At 39.6% G+C, this 22,745-nt stretch overlaps 1 pseudogene; it reads left to right on the top strand.

The window, feature by feature from the left end:
- Positions 1-16,650: 16,650 nt before the first annotated feature.
- On the top strand, positions 16,651-21,613 carry LOC141580615 (protein SHQ1 homolog pseudogene; annotated as a pseudogene).
- The last annotated feature ends 1,132 nt before the right edge of the window (positions 21,614-22,745 follow it).

Genomic DNA, 22,745 nt, shown 5'->3' with positions numbered 1-22,745 from the left:
TTTCTCTCATTCTTTTGTGTGTGTGTGTGTGTGTGTGTGTGTGTGTGTGTGTGTGAAGTCTCATTCTGTCACCCAGGTTGAAATGCAATAGTGTGATCTCAGTTCACTGCAACCTCCACCTCCCAGGGTCAAGTGATTCTCGTGCCTCAGCCTCCCAAGTAGATGGGATTATAAGCATGCACCACCATGCCCCGCTAACTTTTTGTATTAATAGATATGGGGTTTCACCATGTTGGCCAGACTGGTCTTGAACCCCTGACCTCAGGTGATCAGCCGCTTTGGCCTCCCAGAGTGCAGGGATTCCAGGCGAAGATAAGCTTTTAAATCTTGAGTCAGCAGTCTTGGAAAAAGCCAAGTCTGGAGAGAAGCTATGGGGTGCTACAAAGAAGTTATTCATGTACAAAGTTAGCAAAAGGGTAACAAGAGTTAACATTTATTAAATGCTCAGGTTAAAAGGACAGTGTTTTAGTTCATTTCATGTAGCTTATAGCAGAATAGCTGAAACTGGGCAATTTATGAAGAAAAAGAATTTAGTTCTATTTATAGAGGCTGAGAAGTCCAAAGTTGAGGGACACCATCTGATGAGAGACTTCTTGCTGGTGAAGACTCTCTGCAGAGTCCCCCCGTGGTAAAAGGCATTACATGGTGAAGCAGCTGAGTGTGCTAGCATAGGTCTCTTTTCCTCTTCTTCTTTTTTTTTTTTTTCCTCTTCTAAGAAGGCCACCAGTCCCACTTCCATGCTCATCCATAGTTCATGAACCCATTAAGCCATTAATCCATTAATGCAGACCCTTCACGACCCATCACCTCTTAAAGGCCCTTCTTTCAATACTGCCATATTGTCAGTTAAATTTCAACATGAGTTTTGGATGGGACAAGTATTCAAACCATTGTAGATCATCTTGTCTAAATGGATTGAAACTACTCAAAGTTAACTTCCTTTCTATCTCCTCAGTTCAATAAATCTCTGTCTCTGAAGAACTATTTTCTCAATTTTTTCCAAGACTGTATCTTCTTAAAGCAAAAACAACAAAGACCTAAAATCTGATTTGTCATAGGTGTAATAAGTCAGTCATCTAGAATTTCAGTTTGTGTGAAACCAAATATGCAGATAGTTTGAATTGTTAATGAAAAATTAACAATGAAAAATTTTCATCCCACCAATGTCAATTTGTGTCCTACCATCTCTATGGAAGTCTCACTATCCCTGAGAATTCGTAATAGTTTCTGCCTCTCAAAGCCCCCAGATCTTTTATTTCTGAGTCATTCATTCCAGCTGGTAGTCTAGGCAGTCTCTCTTTATTTAGGCTTTTAAAAAATACTCTAAATTCATTTTTCCCTCAGTTGGTAACTTCAAGGCATTTTAAGAAGTTTTTTATTTCTCTTTAAGTGTATATAAAGTGTAGAATAGTAATGATAAGTCTTAACATGTAAATCCTTGGAAGAGAGTTCATTCAAAATGATGAACTTCCTATTAAGGAACAAATAAACAATACTTAATCAATTCCTTTTTAAAGGTAAGATTTGAGAGGGGAGGATACCAGCCCCTGAAAGGAGAGGAGGTTGAAAGAGAGACTTAAAGCACCTGGGTAGGCTCCCATAGGATGTGGAAGCCACAGAGTCATCTAGATTTATTTTCCGGTTGTCTTATCCATGTTAAAGGTAAACATTAAAATGGTGTGCGTTTCTATTTCCGTTTTCCTTTCTCTCAGTTTGAAATCCAAGTTGTCATTGGATAGCTTCACTAAATGGGGTGCTCTTTTGTTTTCATTATTGTTCACAGAAAAAGCGGTATTTATGGCCTGCTAGTGAATTTGAATAAATTGGGTTTAAAATGATTTTCAGGGTTTTTATGTGTTGACTGCTTTGAAAAGAACAAAAGCAACTCAGAATAATGCCTGAGGCAAATTACTTGGTACTAATAGGAAATTTTACTCATTTACAAAGAAACATTTCTTTTTTAAAATGGAAACTCTCTAATAGAGTTAATGCTATAGATAGCTAGTTGTTCCTAAAAAAATGAATTGTTAGCAAATTTAATTAGGTCATGTATATAGCAATATGTTTAAAATAAGACCTCTTTCCATTCATTACAGACTATTTAATAAGATAGGGAGTGCTATCGTTTAATTGCACAAGGATGCATTAAATTATAGTCCTAAAATTCCCTACCAAGGTCTAATTTGGGTTAATGCTGAGATGATGGTGCTTCACAACTTAGCCAAAACAGAATCTTGATGAATTTGCAGCAGAGACTCTTTACTTATGGGTTACTGTTGCAAATGATAGTTATTGAAATGACCTGTACCCATAAGTAACCAGGATCTTTTCACAAACTTTAGCTGAAGAATGGCAGCTAACAGAACTGAATCAATGAGGCAGGGTAAAAATTTAAAGAAATCTCTTGGTTGATCAGTTTTCATGAGAACCAAAGATCTGAACATCTGCTCCTCTAACTCTTATAGGACATTTCTAAAAGTAAAGCCACCCATAAGCCATGTTTCTCAATTTCAGCTACAAAGATTTTAAGACTAACATCTAAATTCCTCCTCCAAAGGTTTCAATTGGCTTAGGGTGCAGTCCAGACCTTGGAATTTTTACAAGTTGCCAATTGATGGAAAGAAGCAGCCAAGGTTGTGAACTTTAAAAGTTTACAGGGTTTTAAGTTTGCTGGCAACCCTGCAGCCACTGATGATTTCCTCTTAAACCTAATAATTCTGTTTCACTTAGCCAATGAGTGGTGATATCCCTCTAGAAAATAAATACCCAAACCTGGAGCTTCCTTTGATGAAAAAAATGAGAGTTTCTTAAACTGGCATGAGTACTTTTTATATTTCCCTCATGGCTCCAATATACAGCCAGGGTTGCAAACTGCTGCCTTATGGTTATTTAGACCTAGCCATGTGATGCTCTTTCAATGTAGATAAATGAAGAAACTACACGTGATTACTCATTAGAGCATTTTATTTAAAAAATAGAATTGTACTTAATAACAATTCGATTTTCGTTTATATCATATATGTGATAGATATATGTTCCAGTTAGAATAGCCCTCTTTGGCTGGGCAGAATGGCTCACACCTATAATCCCAGCATGGAGGCTGAGGCAGGTGGATCATGAGATCAGGAGATCAAGATCATCTTGGGTAACACAGTGAAACTCCATTTCTACTAAAAATACAAAAAATTAGCTGGGCGTGGTGGCACGTCCCTGTAGTCCCAGCTACTTGGGAGGCTAAGGCAGGAGAATCGCCTGAACCTGGGAGGCAGAAGTTGCAGTGAGCTGAGATGGCACCACTACACTCCAGCCTGGGTGACAGAGCAAGACTCCATCTCAAAAAAAAAAAAAAAAAAAAAAGGCCCTCTTCATCTAACTTACAGTGTACAGTGCCTGGTATCCTAATACCTGATCAAATTATACCTAAGTGAAAGAAAATTGGCATTATGAATACAGCAAGTCCTCACTTAACATTCTTAATAGGTTCTTGGAAACTGCAACTTTAAGTGAAATAATGTACAACAAAACCAATCTGACCATAGGTTAATTGATATAAACAAAAGTTAAGTTCCTAAGCCCCAAAACATTTCTAATATTAAACACTGAAGTAAATGTGATCTATAGATATATTTAAGAAAGATTAATAAAAACAACTAAGGTGATTATTTACCCCATTATCCTAGTTCAGGGTCTCAGGTGGCCAGAACTCACCCAGGATGCAAGGCAGGAGGAACTATCCCTGGACCATATACCAACCCATCACAGGGTGCGCTCACACACAACCACGCTCACTCACACTGGGACCATTTTGACACAACAATGAACCTAACGGGCATGTCTTGGGATGTGGGAGGGAACAGGAGTACCTGGAGGAAACTGATGTAGACATGGGGAGAATGTGCAAACTCCGGTCAGACAGGGCACTTGCTGAGAATTGATCTTTCTCTCATCAACCTTATAATGAAATGACATTGAAAAACATTATTCAAGAGGCTGCTGTACATTTTAGTTTAACAAGTTTTCTACTTAAAGGTGAGGAGTCTGTCATTCAGTTGCCAATACCAGATCTTTTTCCCATGGGCTTAGGGTGTCTACTCTTTTTTTACTTTTAATTTATATTTTATTTTATTTTAATTTATTTCATTTTATTTATTTAGAGGTAGGGTCTCACTCTGTAGCCCAGACTGGAGTGCAGTGGTGTGATCATAGCTCACTGTAACCTTCAACTTCTGGGCTCAAGTGATCTCCCATCTCCACTTTCTGAGTAGCTAGGACCACAGGTGCATGCCACCATGCCTGGCTAATTTTATTTTTTGTAGAGACAGGAGCATTCATATGTTGCCCAGGCTGTTCTCAAACTCCTGGCCTCAAGCAATTCTTCCCCTCTATCCTGCAACGTTCTATACTTGGCAGCTCAAAGTGCTGAGATTACAGGTGTGAGCCACTGTGCCTGGCTGAATGTTTACTCTTCGTTGTTTGAGATGGGGTCTTGCTCTGTCAGTTGGAGTACAGTGGCATGATCATGGCTCACTGCAGCCTCAACCTTCCGGGCTCAATTAATCCTCCCTCCTCAACCTCCCGAGTAGCTGGGACTACAGAAGCAAACCACCACGCCTGGCTAATTTTTGTGTTCTTTGTAGAGACGGGTTTCTGCCATACGGGTCTCAAATTCCTGGGCACAAACAGTCCTCCTGCCTTGACCTCCCAAGTGCTGGGATTACAGGTGTGAGCAACCACACATGGCTGCAGTTTCATAATTACAGATCAACTCAGGTTGCTCATCTATGGGAAAGTGTTATTTTACCTGTTAACATCCACCCCTTGTTAACACTGGGGTGTTCTTGCTTGGTGTCTCCCCTAATGAAAACGTTTTTATTTTCTCTCGGGTGAGGTCACTCCTCATCTGCTTCTTTTGTACCTTTGGTCCTGAATATTCCTCCTGAAATGGGGCAGAAGCTCTCTAATCGTCTTCACTGTCTCACCATCTGCTTTGGGACTTCTTTTTCAGTTAACATCCTTTTGATTTATGACTCAACTTTATTCATAACTTGCCCCTGGTTAAAGCAATTATTTATTTATTTCAGGATTTCAGCCCAAATAGCCTCATTTCTATATAAGTTCCTAGAAGCCTCTCATACAGATGATTGTTGAACGAGAGTTTGATAAGCATGGATTGCTTAAAATAATTTTTATCAAGGTTTACTTATTGTTAAGATTAAAGGCCATTTTTGGTATTGCCAACAGTTTGGGGACAAAGGACCTTGTGCATACTACATACAGGTTGAAGAATGAATGGTGAATTTTTAAGGCCAATAATTTTTCCTAACATCATAAAACTTCTACATACATGATTATATTACCTGCCTATTCAAATATTCTTTATTTTTTTCTTTCTTTCATTAGATATTTTACGAAAGTTTGCTACAATGTATAATAGATCTAGATATTGGGGGATAAAAATGAATAAGGCAAGGTCTAACATGATTGTAAGAATCACATCTCGAGTTATGTCAGGAGTAGATGATCAATGGTGTTTTTGAATGACTGGATGCCAAATGGCAAAGCAAGGAGTTGCATGGGTGAAAAATGGCCACCTCCAAGTTGGATGATGTCAAGGCTCAGAAAGACCTTCCTATCTGTTCTTTGCTGGTGCCAAAAGGGCACCTTTAGACTACTGTATTGTAAAGAAATCGATACTGGAGCATTAGGAAGGAGTGTATTGATAGGTGATGTTTTCAGAGACATGGCAAAAGGGTCATGGTCAACTGTTCATACTAAAGTATAGTACAACTTTGGTCAACTGTTATTTGGTCAACTGTTCTTCTTTGGTCAACTGTTCATTCTAAAGTGTAGTACAATTTTTTTAAAACAAATACAATTCAGTTATGTAAGTCACAGCTGTTTTCTTGAAAATGGCAATATTAAAGTGTTAAAAGGATTATTATGTTCAAGAAAAGAAAACAAGTGGTCACAAGGTTGCTAGACAATTCTGTGAAGTTTCTTTTGCAAACATAATAGGCAAAAAAAAAAAAAAAATCCATACTGTGATTCCTTCTCACTGTATGTGACACCATCCAAAGTGACTCAAGTGTCCTTAAATTTGAACAGAATAAGGACAGGTTGATTGCTAAAATACAGGCTTCTTATAAAAGCTTTGGTGCATAGAAATTATTACCTTTATTAATTTTTGTCTACCATGTTTCTTTTTGTTTGTTTGTTTGAGATGCAGTCTGTGCTGTCACCAAAGCTCTAGTGTAGTGGCACAATCTTGGCTCACTGCAACCTCTGCCTCCCAGGTTCAAGTGATTCTCCCATTTGATCCTCCCTCTCAAGTAGCTGGGATTACAAGCATGCACCACTACACTCAGCTAATTTTTGCATTTTTAGTAGAGATGGGGTTTCACCATGATGGCCAGGCTGGTCTTCAACTCCTGACCTCAAGTGATATGATCACCTCAACCTCCCACAGTGCTGAGATTACAGGTGTGAGCCATCATGCCCGGCCCACATTTTACATTATAGTAAATAATGTTCTAGAAACATGGATTAATCTATAGGTAATAAAACTATCTCTGTCCAGAATTACTACTGCCGTTATGCAACCTGTCAGTGTTTTCTGTTGATTAGTGCTATTAGCCAAAAGGGAATTATAAACAGGAAATACATTAGACAGGAGCAAATTAGCAAATTAAGCCATCATTAAAATTTTATTCAAGTTGAAACTTTGGAGAAATGCATTTTGGTAGGATGCTTGCAGGAGTGACTTATTTCTTCTGCTGAAGGAGAATGTTTAAAACCTCTAGAAAGAAACAGCTATCATCTGGAGGGTATTGATGCCTCTTTATCATGGTGTAATGCTCCAAGAGAAAGCTTGCTCCTTTTCTCTTGCTGCCCTACTGGGGCAGTAGAATGTGAGGGGAAGATGGTGAGTAAAACAGCCTTCTACCTGACTAACTCCCCTCACTGGACCAGTGCAGTAGCCTTTTACATGCCTTTCCTGGACTGCCTCCAGTGCCTTTCAAAACAAAATCTTCAACTTCTATTTTAGGGAATATGGAGTATCTTTCTGTACTTCTGCCAAACAACCACCAAAAACTCTGGATGTCATATATAAAACAAATGTAAGAAGATTTTTAAAGGTGAAAAGAAGAAGGCAGACCACCTAGGGACTTAGGGACTCAAGGTATAACAAGGTGGTGGGCTCCCTGGCTTATGTTTTTGTCCCATATATCCCAGAGTTGGAGAGAAAGAGGCTGACAACCCAGAAATAACAATGTGCACATACAAATAAAGCCCTAACAAAAGCCTACTCTCCCTTGCCAAAAGACCAGAAAAAGAGCAAACAGAATTGAGCAACATATATAATAATATATTTTGACCAAGTGAAGTTTATTCCAGGCTGGCTCAGTAGTTGAAAATGAAGCTATTTAATCCATTGCATTAACAAGCTAAATAAAAAATCCTTGGTCATAACAATAAATGGATACAGGAAGAGTTTGACAAACTTCTTGAATGATCTTAAAAACTATCAGAAAAATTGGAATAGACGAGAATTTCCTCAGCATAATAAAGAACATCTACAAAAACCTGTACACATAACATTATATTGGTTGGGCCTGGTGACTCACTCTTGCAATTCCAGTGGTTTGGGGGGCAAGAGGATTGCTTGAGGCTAGGTGTTTGAGACTAGCCTAGTCAACAGAATGATATCTTATTTCAAAAAAAATTTTTTTAACAGTACTTTTAAATACGATTATAATGGCAGGTGCATGTAGTCCTCGCTACTTGGGAGGCTGAGGTGGGAAGATTGCTAGAGCCCAGGACTTTGGGGCTGTAGTGAGCTTTGAGCATACCCTGCACTCCAACCTGGCCAACAGTGCAAGACTCTGTCTCTTAAAAAAAAAAATTCCAGCAAGTTTTAAAAATAGATATAGGCAACACTATTCTACAATGTATATAGAAAAGCAGGCCAGGTGCAGTGGCTCATGCCTGTAATCTCAGCTCTTTGGGAGGCCAAGGTGGGTGGATCATGAGTCAGGAGTTAGAGGCCAGCCTGGCCAATGTGGTGAAACCCCATCTCTACTAAAAATACAAAAGTTGTCTGGGCGTGGTGGCATGCTTCTGTAGTCCCAGCTGCTCTGGAGGCTGAGGCAGGAGAATCACTTGAACCTGGGAGGCAGAGGTTGCAGTGAGCCAAGATCCAGACTGGGCAACAGAGAGAGACTCTGTCTAAAAAAAAAAAGCAAAGGAACTAGAATAGCTAAAACGTTTTGAAAAGGAAGACGAATGTGAAAGAAACTAGTTTACTTGGTTTCAGGGGTTTCAAGACTTATTATTCAGCTACTATAGTCAAAACTATATGGTATTGGCAGAAGAATAACACATAGATCCATGGAACAGAACAGAAAAACCCACAAATACATGCAACTGATGTTTTGACACAGGTGTAAAACAAATTCAATGGAAGGAAGACAGCCTTTTCAATAAATGGTGTTGAGCAATCCTTAAGGTTAAAAAGTGCACCTCAACTGAAGATTTATACCATATACAAAAATTAACTCGAAATAACTCATGAACTTAAATGGAAAACATTAAAACTATCAAACTTTTAGTAAGAAAAAAACTTCATGATGTAGAACTCAGCAAAGATGACTTCAAATACCTGGAGGCCAAGGTGGGCAGATTGCCTGAGGTTGGGAGTTCTAGACCAGCCTGACCAACATGGAGAAACCCTGTCTCTACTAAAAATACAAAAAATTAGCCAAGCATGGTGGTGAATGCCTGTAATCCCAGCTACTTGTGAGGCTGAGGCAGGAGAATCACTTGAACCTGGGAGGCAGAGGTTGCGGTGAGCTGAGATCACGCCCCATTGCACTGCAGCCTGGGCAACAAGAGCATAACTCGGTCTCAAAAAAAAAAAAAAAAAAAAAAAAAAAGAAAAGAAAAAGAAAAAAAAGAAAAGAAAGAAAAGGAAAAGCTGACAAATTAGACTGCATCACAATTTAAAAACTTTGTTTTGTGAAAGACCCTGTTAAGAGGATTAAAAAAAAATTGAAGCGTGAGAACATATTTGCAAACCCTATATTTGACAAAAGGACTAGTATTTGGAATATAAAAGTAAACTCTCAAAACTCAACATTAAGACTAATAATCCAATTAGAAAATAGGTGAAAGACATGAAGAGACACTTCACCAAAGGTAATATAAAGATGGCAACTAGGCACCCGAAAAGATGTTCAGCATCGTTGGCCGTTTGAGAAATCCAAAGCAAAATCACAAGATATTACTACATACCTATTAGAGTGGCCGAAATGAAAAACCGTGACAGCATTAAATGCTGATGAGAAGAGGAGAAACTGGATCACTGGTACACTACTGCTGAGAATATAAAATGGTGCAGACACTCTGGAAATAGTTTGACAGTTTCTTAATGCATGATAGTTTCTACATGCAACTATCATAGGACTCAGCAATTGCACCCTTGGGCATTTATCCCAGAGAAATGAAGATTTTATCTTCACACAAAAGCCTATACACAAATGTTTATAGCAACTCTATTTAAAATCTCTGAGCATTGGAACAGACCTGGATATCCTTCAGCATGTGAGTGGTTAAACAAACTGCGGTACCTCATATATGGAACACTGCTACTCACTACCCAGCCCTCTAAAAAGGAACAAACTATTCACACATGAAACAATATGAATGAATGTCCAGAAAATTATGCTGAGAGAAAACAGCCAGTCCCACAAGGTTCTAAACTATATGATTCCATTTATATAACTGTTGAAAGGACAAGATTATAGAAATAGAGAACATTCTAGTGGTCACCAGGAGTAAAGTGGGGAGGGCTATCGAAGGACAACAGGAAGGATTCATGTGATCTTGAAAATGCTTTATCTTGACTGCACCAAGGTTAATATCCTGGTTGTGAATTGTGCCATAGTTTTGCAAGATGTTACCATTGGGGAAAACTGGGTAAAGGATACCAGAGATTCTCCTGTATTATTTCTTACAACTGCATATGAGTCTACAATTATTTCATAATAAAAAAAGCTTAATTTTAAAAACCCTGAACATCTTACTATATCACCTCTCTTCAGTAACATTTTAACCACAGCTTGAAAGATAAAATCAAAATGCTTAACAATGCTTAATTACAGCCTATATGATTAGAACTTGCATGGGCTAGCCCAGTAATTCCCAGACCTGGCAGAGTTATTTACAAAGCTTATTTAAAAAATACTGATGCCTAGGTCCTAGTCCAGCTCAATTAAATGAGGATCTCTTTGTGCAACTATGCATTCATTAGTGTGTTTATCTGATTAAAATCTGTCTCACCACCAGACCATAGGTTCTGTGAGGGCAGGCACTAGGGCCGTTTATACTTTCCAGTGTATTTCCAGCACCTAAATCAGTGTCTGTTACCCAGGAGATGCTCAGTATTTGTGAAGCAAATGAATGAATGAATAGAGGGGAAACAGAAATATCCTCCTCCCCTCTCTTTCTGCCTCCCTGAACCAGTGAAAGAGATAAGGAGCCTTCCCTGGTTTCATTCCTGTCTCTCCAGGGCTCCATTACGAAATTGCAGTGGTATCACAGCATTCCTCTGAGAGATCTAACCCATACTATGAAATCTGAAAATGATGACAGTGCCTCCTTCTTCACACTCAATCAACAAATTTAATGGAAGTGAAACAGAAGCTGACAAGGAGGCTGACATGACACATACTCTTACTCATGCAGAAATAATAGAAAAACCTTTTAAATGGAGCAAAAAAAAAATAAATAAAGACATTGACAAAGAAATTTAAAAAAAAAAGGTTTTAGGAGAGGAGAAAAGCTGGGGGCAAGGAAGCTCCTAACTTTCGACCTAATAATCACATTTGCAGAAAGTCTCTCTTGTGCTGCTCATGGAGTGGTTCACATAATGTTAACGTGTGAGCAAGATTATACAAAGAGAAAGGAATTCAGCCAATTTCAAGGTATTCTTGGGCTTATTCTGTCCTATTGCTCCACCCCTACCCGAGCATCTATATCAACATTTGCAGTGTGAGTACAACAATTTAATATTTTAAACAATTACTTTGAGACATTGCAAGTTCTGGAATTTAATCAGAATCTCAGCCCACAAATCCACAAACACCAGAGTGTGGGAAATATAACTATATATTTCAGTCATGCTACTTAATTTTTATCTCTGCACCACCACCACCACTACCACTAGTACTCATTCTACCTATCTGATGGTAAGCTTATCCTTTTAAAAATCTTGGCATCATTTTACTCACTCACATACAGTATTTAAAAAATTTTGGTGTGTGGGGGTGTTGCAAATACTCCCTAGAAGTATCAAGGCTTCCAGAGGTGAAGTATTGTGGGGTGGAAGGGCAGCAAGACCTATCATGTCTGGCGGTTCTACTTTTGGATTCATGGTTTGGGCTTGGGAACCTTTATTAGGCTGCTTATAGTTACATCTGCCCAGATGCTCTCTGGCCTTGCTTTCACACTGACAGTGATACTGGAAAGCTGGTATAGCACCCTTTTCTTTCCCTTCCCTCTCCTTTTTCCAAACAGAATGGCTTTCTAGTGTGGAGTGAAAAGAAGCCCCACTCATTCCCCTTCCGGAGATATCTTGTCTCAGGAAAGTATCTTGTCCCAGTTTCCTGGAGCTCAAACTTTGGGAAACAAAGGCAGGAAATCTAACAGGCTTTCTTCTCTCACTGAAGGATATGAACACAGGCCAAAACATCTGCTGGAATGGGGGTAGGTTTGAGGGAGAAGGAAAAGAAGGAAAATGAGACATACAGTGATGAAAAAATAGTAGATTATTCCAATATATTGTCTTGGAATGACGCTAACATTATTAGATGCTTACATAGTAAGCCAGGTGCTCTGGCAAGTGCTTTATGTGGATTATTAAGGAGAAATGCTCACAATTTGAAAAAAAGTTGGTATTGTTATTCACATTTTACAGGCAAGGAAGCTGAGGCTCCAAGAGGTTTACTCATTTGACCAATATTACATAGCTAGTAAGTAGCAGGGCTCAGATCTATGCCGTTTCTGATTCCAAAGCCCATGCTTTTAACTACCACAGGAAAAGATAGTGATGTTTAAGATCTTGCAGGATAGGAAAGTGTATGAACCCATTTTAGCACTATTTTTCTAACCATGGTGATTGAAATAAAAATAATACAGGGCTTAAGCAGTGGCCTCAGTCAATAGAAGTATTTAGTTAACCAGGATTCCATGAAGCTTTTCTGGCCTGGCCACTTTGCCTTCCAGCTGTGATAGTTTCTCCTCCTAGTTCCCAGCTCTGTTCCTGTCTCTGGTTTCCTGAGTGTTACTCTCACTGCCTTTCTTGGCACCTTTATCCCTGAGGTTCTACCTCTTGATCTTTCTGTTTTTTGACCCTGGCCCTACTCCATGGCTTCTGGTTCATGATGAAAGAATTTATGCTTAAGTTTTGCAGTCTTCTTTGAGAGCTAACCCAGTGGACCTTAGCTAGGGCTCATGCCAATGGCTCTTATGAGTTCTTTCACTTTTGTCAGCTAGCTTTCCCTATGAAGTTCTCCAGTGCTCTTTCCCAGTTCCCAGATGCCCACCATGACCAGCCCTCCAAGGTCACTTGGTGAGCGTTTAAGCCCTTAGGTCTCAGCAGTACCCTGGGAGAGGACCAACATCATCTGCTGTGGCAGGTAACTTGAGTGTCCATGTATCTCAAAGAGTCTGTACTAAGAAACCATGCAGAGAACTGTTCCATGTAATGCATACAGCCAGGCCAGGCAGCCCCTTAACAGAGAGGACTTTTAACTCACAGGGAAGCCTTTAACAACTATCCTGAGGTGAATAAAAGGCTTAAAATGATTGACTTGTCAAATAGGCATGGTTTTTAAAAACAAAAACTGTCCCATTAACCTTCTTGTAACTCCAGGAGTTATCGAGCTGTGTGTAACTACGACCACAGTCTTTAAAACTATCACATTCACTGCCATGAAAATAGCTTGGTCAAAACCACAGATGGGTTACCAAGGTACAAGTGAAAACAGGAAAATAATGGGACAGGTGGGAGTGGGGACACATGTACACATAAAAGTGAGGCAATTCAAAGAGAAAATAATTTAAGTAGTTATTATAGAAACACATATTGAAATTCGTGAATTTGTCCTTCAAAATTTCTCCCTCCTCTGCCTCACTTCAATGGTGCAAAGTCTGGTTCTGGTGGGATTATTGATTATTGATCTTTCTGCCTTTACCTACATGGTCTCTCTTTATAATTCTCCAATTCCTGTGAAGAGTTAATATCATCCCCAGTGTAGACATGAGAAAATGAGGCCCCAAGAGGTTATCAAACATTTGGGCAGGGTCTGGTGGACAAAAAAATGACTTTTATATTACATCACATGGACTCTAGTAGGCCCTAAAGAGTAGATTTAGGGATTTGAGGAAGAGCCCATATATCTAGTTTAATGGCCTTTTGTTAGTCTTCAAATTAAAACATGTAATGTCTGCCGATTCTGCCTTTATGCAAGGTTGATTAGGGCCAAAAAAGGTACTGTATTTGCAATATAAGGAACTTCTCTTTGGGATTTGATAAAAAATTCGTAGAACAATTATTCTGGCTGGGGAGTTTTTAAAAATGTTTATGCCTGGGTTGCACCCCATGCCAATTATGTCAGACTCCCTTGGTATAGACCCCACACATCAGTATTTTTAAAACTCCCCTGGTGTTTTCCCCTGTGGCCAGGATAAAAAACCAGGGCTCTAAAGCAGTGGTTCTCTAACATGCAGCAGAATCACCTGGAAGGCTTGTTAAAACATTGGTTGCTAGGACCCACTCCCAGAGTTTCTGATTCAGTAGGTCTGGGGTGGGTCCCAAGGATGTGCATTTCTAATAAGTTCCCAGGTCACATGATATTCCTGATCTGAGGACCATACCTGGAGAATTGGGAAGGTAAGTTGAGCGAAAGTAAAGCTAGTCTATGCTTCTGCTCTCTTTCTTCCTGTTTATGAGGTTATAAGAAGTTTGTGTCTGATTCTCCTTCGTCTTTGCAGAATGCTGACTCACCCAACAAGAATACTAGAAGAACATCATTTGTTGTGTAAATGCTAAATAGTCTGTGAGCATCAGAAGTGTTTTGAGTAAGTCAGGCAGGCAGGGCTCAGTGGCTGACACCTGTAATCCCAGCACTTTGGAAGGCCGCAGTGGGCGGATCACGAAGTCAGGAGATCAAGACCATCCTGGCCAACAAGGTGAAACCCAGTGTCTACTAAAAATACAAAAAAATTAGCTGGGTGTAATCCCAGCTACTTGGGAGGCTGAGGCAGGAGAATCGCTTGAACCTGGGAAGTGGAGATTGCAGTGAGCCGAGATCGTGCCACTGCACTCCAGCCTGGTGACAGAGCTAGACTCCATCTCTAAAAATAAAAATAAAAATAAAAAGTAGAAAAATCAATCAGGTAATGAATCCCATCAGGTTTTGAATGAATTCTAAGGAGTTTACCACCATTTTCAGTAGGAAAGTAAACATCTTTCAAATAAAATGTATCCTCAAATTTAGTTATGCTACTCATTCTAACAGCATTTTTTAAAGCCTTTGCAGTTACTCCTCTTTATTATTTTTAGTGAAGTCAAGTTATAAAGTTTGTGGACTGAGATAAAACCTTGAGTCTATCAGGATAGGGTTGCCAGAATTAGAAAAACAAACAAACACATGCACACACACACAGGACATCCGGTTAAATTTCAGTTTCAGATAAATGATGAATAATTTTTAGTATAAGTACGTCCCATGTAATATTTGACAACCCTGATAGATGGTAAATACTGGAATGGGAACGACATAAATGCCTGCTGTGGAGAATTGGGGCATACCATATCCGTTTCTGTTTTATGGACACACAGGATTACTTACTCAATATTGTATCTTGTTCATTGAGAACTCAACAAATATTTGATGAATTGATAGAATATGAATACCTAAGATATAAATGCAATATATGAAAGTGTTGAGTGATTTCAAAGAAGGATGCTTGATCAACTTAAGATGGCAGTGTTTTTGATTTAGTTAACCCACTTTGATCATTGTCTAAATCAGTGATTCTTAACTGAAGATGATTCCCCTATACCAGGGGACATTGGCAACATCTGGAGATATCTTTGATTGTCACAAGGGGGTGGGAGAAGTGCTACTGGCATCTATTTGGTTGAGGCCAGGAATGCTGCTGAACACCCTATTATGTACAGAACAACCTCCGGCAACAAAGAATTATCTGGCTCACATGTCCACAGAGCCGAGGTTGAGAAATTCTGGTCTAGATCATAGTGCAGAGGATTTAGCAAATCTTTTGTTGAATTTTTCTGGCCATGTCCTGGAGTGTGTTGGTCTCTCATTCTTCCAGGTGTCATGGGAGGAAAGATGGTGTCTCCTATTTGCTATACTGTGAAGGAATGGGTGGAAGAATCTTGATATGCTTCTTCAAAATCTTACAAAACAAGGAAGGTGCTGCTGAGGTTCCAGAAAAAGTCCCAGTCTTTAATTGCTGCTCTTCTTCCTGTAGCCTGGCCTAGATTTGAAGCTTTTGAAGAGTTCATGCAGGAACTACAAAATTTGGGTGATTGCACTATTACAATCTCCCCCTCTTTAGTGAGGGAGACATAATTTTTGTCTCAACCTTCCAATTAGTTCTGGCCATCCAGGACTTGTTTGCAAATGGTAATTGGAGAGGGTGCTGACCCAACACATATTTGTTATTTTGTGTACTACCACTATTGCTGTAATACATGTACTTGGTACTAAACACAGCAACAATGAACATTCATAATACATTGAACAATATCTTATGTTTTCATTTATGTTTACCTCTAATGAACTATACAACATTTTATAGACATATATTCACATTACAGAACTAATTAATTCTCATGATACCCATGGGAAGCAAAGTGGGGGTGGGTTATATTATTCCCATTTTAAGAGGAGATAATTAAACCTTGCCTGGAGTTACACATTGACTATTTGAAAAGCCAGAAGTAAATTACAAGTCTTGACAATTGTGCCATGTCTGCCAGCCAGGGCAGTGTTCTGCTGATGGCACTGATACATCAGTCCCTGGTTAATGCCCAGGCATAAATGTCTAATTTGAAAATCCTTTTTAAATGTAACATGGCAGATTGTGAAGGGTGGTTGCTAATTAGAGAAGAAGGATAACATAACAAGGACATTTTCATTGCTAGTGGTTTACCCTTTTTAAACAAAAACATACCAGTGAAAAGTAGAAAATAAAATCATACATTATGGTTCAATAATTGTTTACTATCGGCTACTTGGTGCCAAGTCCTATGCTAGGAGCTCTGAAAGATGAAAGCTAAATATATATCCTTGATAGATATTTAATATGCAGTTGAAGAATCAAGACTTACCTGCAAGAAACATGCAGAGCACTGTAAAAGACATAATATAATCAAGTGCCAAAATGTGTGTATAGGAGGCTTTTGTGTCCTGGAAGACAGACATCTTTTATTTAAAAAAGGCGAAACTGGGGAGAGTTTGTGTGGCAGGACTGTGGCGGCAGTGAGAGCAATTGGCACCGGCCCTTATGTCCGGCTCAGTCAAGAGCTGGACTTCCTGACCATCGCCATCCACATGCTCTATGCCTGGGTCTGAGTTCAACGTCTACTTTGAGAGGCTTGACTTCAAGTTCTATGCCAAGCTGTACGTACTCAGATTAACCCTTCCTGGAAAAATTGTAGAAAATGGAAGCGAGCAAGGGTCCTATGATGCAGATAAAGGAAATTTTACCATTCGCCTGCCCAGGGGCTAGACATGTTAGCTGCTCTTCTGGCACCAAGAAAATCCAGGACAGTGAGACCACTTGTGGAAGAAATAGGTGCTTCTGAGATTCCTGAAGTGGTTGACGATGAAGAGTTTGATTGGGAAATTGAGCAGACACCCTATGAAGAGGTATCAGACAGTGCTATGAATCTGCAGTGCCACTATGGATTTGGAAACTTACAATCAGGAGTGTTTCAGTGGTTACAGGATGAATTGAGTGATGTTATTGATATTAAGGATCCAGATTTCAGCCCTGCAGCTGAACTGAGACAGAAGTTCCTGGCCACTGAGCTGGCCAAGTTTGATCCTGATCATTATCTAATTGACATTTTTGAAGACAAGGCGGTTGAACAGATTTTGAAGTACAATCCTTGGTGGACTGACAAATATTAAAAAATCATGGCCTTTTTGGAAAGAGTCAGGAGCAAGAAATCATGCTTGTTTAGTGTCTTTTTCTGAAGAAGAGAAATATCAGCTACAAAAATTTGTCAGTAAATCTTATCTGCTGGACAAGAGAACCTGTTGTCAAGGGTACTACAGTTTGATTGATGTCCTTCTGGAATATTGCTATGAAACCTGTGTCACTGAAGGAGAGAAGAACGTTGAATCTGCATGTAATATCAGGAAACTGAGTCCAGCATTATGGTGGTTTGAGACTTGGACTAATGTTCATGCTATCATGGTGTCTTTTGGAAGAAGGGTGTTGTGTTACCCACTCTACTGCCATTTCAAGCTGGTGATGAAGGCTTACAGGAACACTATAAAGATATTACAACTAGGTAAAAGTGCAGTTTTAAAGTGTCTCTGGATATTCGCAAAATTTTTCAGGAAAACAACACAGCATACGTACTGAATGATCTCTACATCTCAGTCTACTGTGTGTGCATTCAGAAAGTCAAATCTAAAAGTTGGCAGTTCTTGCAGAAGCCTTAAAGGAAGTCTCCCTTACGAAGGCCCAGCTGGGGTTAGAACTGGAAGAACTAGCAGCAGCAGCACTTCTTGTCCAAGAAGAAACTGCATTAAAAGCAGCCCATTCAGTTTCTGGGCAGCAGACACTTTGCTCCAGCTCTGAGGCAAGTGACACAGAGGAGTCAGACAGCACCGTGTCATCTGGAAATGAAAGCTCAGACTCAGATTCAAAATAAGTTAAACTCAAAGATAGTCCATCTAAGATAGTCAGTTCTTTGCAAGGTCCCTTTGTGGAAAGCAGTGCCCTTCTTATTGTTGATGGTGGAGTATGCAGAAACATAGCCATCCAGGAATCCGATACCAATCAGGGAAAGCCACTTGCCTTTTTCCGGTGTCTTGGAGTGTCTGGGCCTCTGATAGAGGAGTGTGGGGAACAACTGAAGACCACAGTTCAGGCTTCCGAACCCAAGGGCACCATTGCTGTAACAATATGCAGGAGAGACACAGCTGTCAGACACCAAATAATTGACTGTTAAGTGGTTTTATTCATTGTTAAGAAATATGTTAGATTTGGTTTCATTTACAGAATGAAAATTCCTCATTTTTACTTTGTAATTTTTCTTAATATACAGTCAGCCTGCTGTATTTGGGTTCCACATCTGTGGATTCAATAACTGCAGATCAAAAATATTTAAGAAAAAATTGTATGTATACCAAAAATGTACAGACTTTTTTTCTTATTCTCTAAATAATACAGTATAACAACTATTGGCACAGCATTTACATTGTATTGGGTAATAAAAGTAGTCTCGTGATGATTAAAGTGTATGGGAGGATGTGGGTAGGCTATATGCAAATGTTGTGCCATTTTTAATCAGGGACTTGAGCATCTGAGGATTTTGGTATCCTCAGGGGTCCTGGAACCAACGCCCCAGAAACTGGGATGACTTTATGACATTGTTTTTCAATCAGTGAATGTTTTCCCCTTTTGGTTTCCTTGCTGCAACTGTGAAGATAAAGTTAAAAAGTATTTTTACTAAAGTGTACCTAATATTTCAAGCTGAAGATAACTGTTCTACTGTCAGTGTCTCCAGAATGTAGAGCCCACTAATATTTTTATTTTAACTTTACTGAGGTATACTTGACACCCGATAAATTGCCCATATGTAAAGTGTACAATGTGTTGGCATATGTATATCTCATGTAAAACTATCACCATGATCGAGGTGAGGAATGGATTCATTATCCCCAAGTGCCCTTGTGCCTTATTAGTTTGCATATCCCAGAATTCTATGTAAATGAAATTATACAATATGTATCTCTTTTTTGGGTCAGGCTTATTTTACTCAGTATAATTATTTTGAGATTTCCTCCATGTGATAGCATGTGTCAAGAGTTTTTGTTTTGTGTCTTTCATTGTTGAGTACTACTTCATTGAATAGATTTGTTCATTGGCCTATCGATGGACACTTGGATTGTTTACAGTTTGCAGCTGTTATAAAGCTGTTATGAACATTTGTATACAAAAAAAAGTGAAATTGGAGATGGACCTTGAAATATTAGTAAGATTAAGTGGCCAGTGGGAATCTGAGGAAATAGGATTCAACTAGAAAAGAGGGTTAATGAATATAGGTAAGGTTGTTCTTGCTACTTTCTGGAAGAGATTAAAAACTTGGGAGCTCTGAAGTGGTTGTTTCATGGAACTGAAGGCGAAAAGCCAGAAAGCAGAGGGAGAGAATAAATAGAAATGCAGAGGAGATACAAGGAAGACTCTCAGGGTTCTTTTCAATACTCCAGTTCCTGGTTCCCATCTCATCCTGAGCCTCAGCTGCATCCCTGATCTACCCTGGTGTCTTCAAATAAATTCCAATTTTTGGTAGATAAATAGGAGGAGTCAAGCAGTTATTGAAGCCAGGAATCCTAGCCAGGGACACAGGAATGAGCACAGAACCATGAGTATTATCAAATCTAAGCCTCGGGACCAATACTTGGAATGACCTTTGTCGTCCTCACCTAGCTTTCTGGTTGGCCTAGGTTTGGAATCCGGGTTGGCCAGAAGAGTTTAAAGGGGTAAGGGAGGGCTCCTGAGGTCTTGCTCCTGTTACTCAGCCTATGTCGTTCTGGTTTCCATTGAGACAAATTTCCATGGACACACACAAAAGGCTCCTTGCTTCTAGAGCACTATTTGAACTTTGACTACAGGTTGTTGGTAGTGATACCTATAACCTCTCCCATTTAATTCACCAGTTTAGCTGGTGCAGAAGACAGATGGATCTTGGAATGACTATGGAATGTCATAAATGTAATCAGATGGGGACTTCAATTTCAGCTGCTCTCCCAGAATTGGTATCTTTATTGGGGCAGATTAACACATTGGTATGCACCTGGGGCAGATCTGACATTTGGTATGCACTTATTTACCCGGCTAATGCCTTTTCCTCCATACCAGTTTGCAAGGTTCATCAGAAGTGATTTGCTGTTACCCAATAGGGGCCATAATATGCCTTCCCAGTGCATATGCCATGGGCTCCGTTAGTTCTGCTCGCTGCCATAATAGTTGATCTTAGAATCGCAAAAGTGATCTTGTCTAGTTGAATCCTATTTCCTCAGATTCTCACTGAAATACTAATATTTCAAGGTCCATCTCCAATTTCACTTTTTTTGTATACAAAAGTTCATAACAGCTTTCTTTATAACATAGAAGTGATCTTGATTGTTCTGACATTTCACAAAACATCACACTGGCCCACTCTATTGATGACAATATGTGATCATCACTGTATCTCGTAAGTACGAAGTAGCAAGTACTTTAGATGTCTTATGCAAACTAGGGGGGTGAAAGATATACCTACAAAAATTAAGGTGGTGAGAGAGGTCCCCCTTCTCAATGGTGAGTGATGGCTATTGCTGAAAGTTCTATTGAATAAAACCACATTTTAAATCAGGTAGTTTACCTTCTAAAGGTAGAAAAGTCATTCATTTGGAACCAAATCACCTACTTCAGAATAGCTGTTTTGGCAAGTGAGGCATTTGCCTCAGTGTTTTCTCTTAGTATTATTTTTAACATGATTTCTAATGACAGATTGTGACTTGGAGGTGATGCATTTTTGTTTCTTAGTTGTCTTGACAGCAACATAATTCATGATATTCTGTGTACTTGAGAATCCTAAAATGTTACAACAATATGATGTTTATTAAAATTTCCCTAAGAAATACACTGGTAGGGCAGGCACAGTGGCAGCTCATGCTTGTAATCTCAGCACTTTGGGAAGTCGAGGCAGGTGGATTACTTGAGCTCAGGGGTTCAAGACAGGCTTGGACAACATGATGAAACCCTGTCTGCCAAAAATACAAAAATTAGCTGGGCATGGTGGCTTGCACCTGTGGTCTCAGATAGGCGGCTGAGGGGGGAGGATTTCTGGAGCCCCAGAAATCAAGGCTGCAGTACTTGTGATGGCACCATTGCACTGCAGCCTAGGTGACAGTGCAATGACAGATAATTCTGGAAAAAAAAAAAAAAAAAGTGGGGGGGCATTGGTAAAAATTCTTTAGGATTGGATGGACTGAAGAGAATTATTTTTATTAAAGATTTTTTTTTTTTTGGTTACAAATAATAGTGACTTAAGGACCATGAAACTAAATTAAATTTCAAGGAAGGCCAACTCTTAGTGTCTCTTATAATCTCTTCACTTAGAATTTACTTTTACTGCTATGGTGATTTCTCTTTAAATTTCTTTCTGTATTTATTTATGGTTTTATTTTTATGTATGGTGTATTTATCCATGGATTTTTTCTCTGAAGAATTATTTTATGAAATTGAAATTAAAGTGGAAATACTTCTATGCCCTGCTTTTTTCCATGTGCTATATATATAATCCTAAAATTACTCATGAAAAAAATTTAAAAGGATTTTATGAAACATTTCAAACATATAATTATTAAAAAATTATGCGAGTACCCTAGACACACCATTTACATTCAAAAAGTATTAATATTTTGAAAAATGTAGTTATCTTGCATGCAGCGATGGGGTGCATTTTAAAGTACATCAAAGACCAGATGCTTACTCGGACCTTATTTTCAGGAAGTCCAAAGCTTACAGCACATTCTGTATAGCACTGGAGAGAAACCACCGCGGGAGATAAAACCAGCCATCAGTTTTCTGGCACTCTCTTAGTTTGAAAAACTTTACATCACAAGAAACCAAGCCTTCCTTTCACCTTTTAGGTGCAAACTGACAAAAATAGCCAGTAGGGCTACTACACCTCACAGAGCCTTGCCCTCAAAACATGCAGTTGAACTGAATTTCAGTTGTTACTTTAAAGCTGTACGTAACAAACGTATGTGACAAATGTACTTTCCTAATCTTCCTGAGAAGAGCAGTACTGTGTCGTAGGGGTGAAAAAGCCAGAGGAGCCAGGAGTGGAGGGTGCAATAAAACGCCTGCATTGGGGCACACTACCTCTTTTTGAATCCCTGACTCCTCACTGTGCTTTGGGGAAAACTATGGAAGTTTTCATTGCCTGGCTTATTAAAACGCCACTGCTTAAGTGAAATACAGAGGCGTCCGTAAGAACCACCTGGAGGACTCTGTTAATCATATTGCAGGACCCCACCCGCAGTTCCAGGTTCTGTAGGTCTAGGTGGGGCCGAAAACGAGCATTTCTAACAAATTCTCGGGTGACAGTGACGCGGCAGGTCCCAAGATAACAGGAAACCCAAGGAACTCGTGGCAGGCGCTCAATAAATGTTCACTGTGAACATTAGCACCATCCAAGCTGCCCACCAGCAGGGGCCGCGGTGTATGCACCGCAGGGAAGAGCACGGCCTCTGTCCAATGTCTCTGCCGGTACATCACGCCTCCTCTGCAGGGACTAGGTTTGAACCGGGAGGCAGCGGGAGCAGCGCTCTCGCTGGATAACGGGAGGACTACCTCGCCAACTTCCGCCTCTGGGGAGAAGCGGAGGCCCTCTGCCACCGGAGTTCTGCTGTCTGGATTTCGCG

Source organism: Saimiri boliviensis, chromosome 12 (genome assembly GCF_048565385.1).
Source record: "Saimiri boliviensis isolate mSaiBol1 chromosome 12, mSaiBol1.pri, whole genome shotgun sequence".
Taxonomy (NCBI): domain Eukaryota; kingdom Metazoa; phylum Chordata; class Mammalia; order Primates; family Cebidae; genus Saimiri; species Saimiri boliviensis.
The sequence above is the reverse complement of the archived record's forward strand: the minus strand, read 5'-3'. Positions and strand labels throughout refer to the sequence as shown.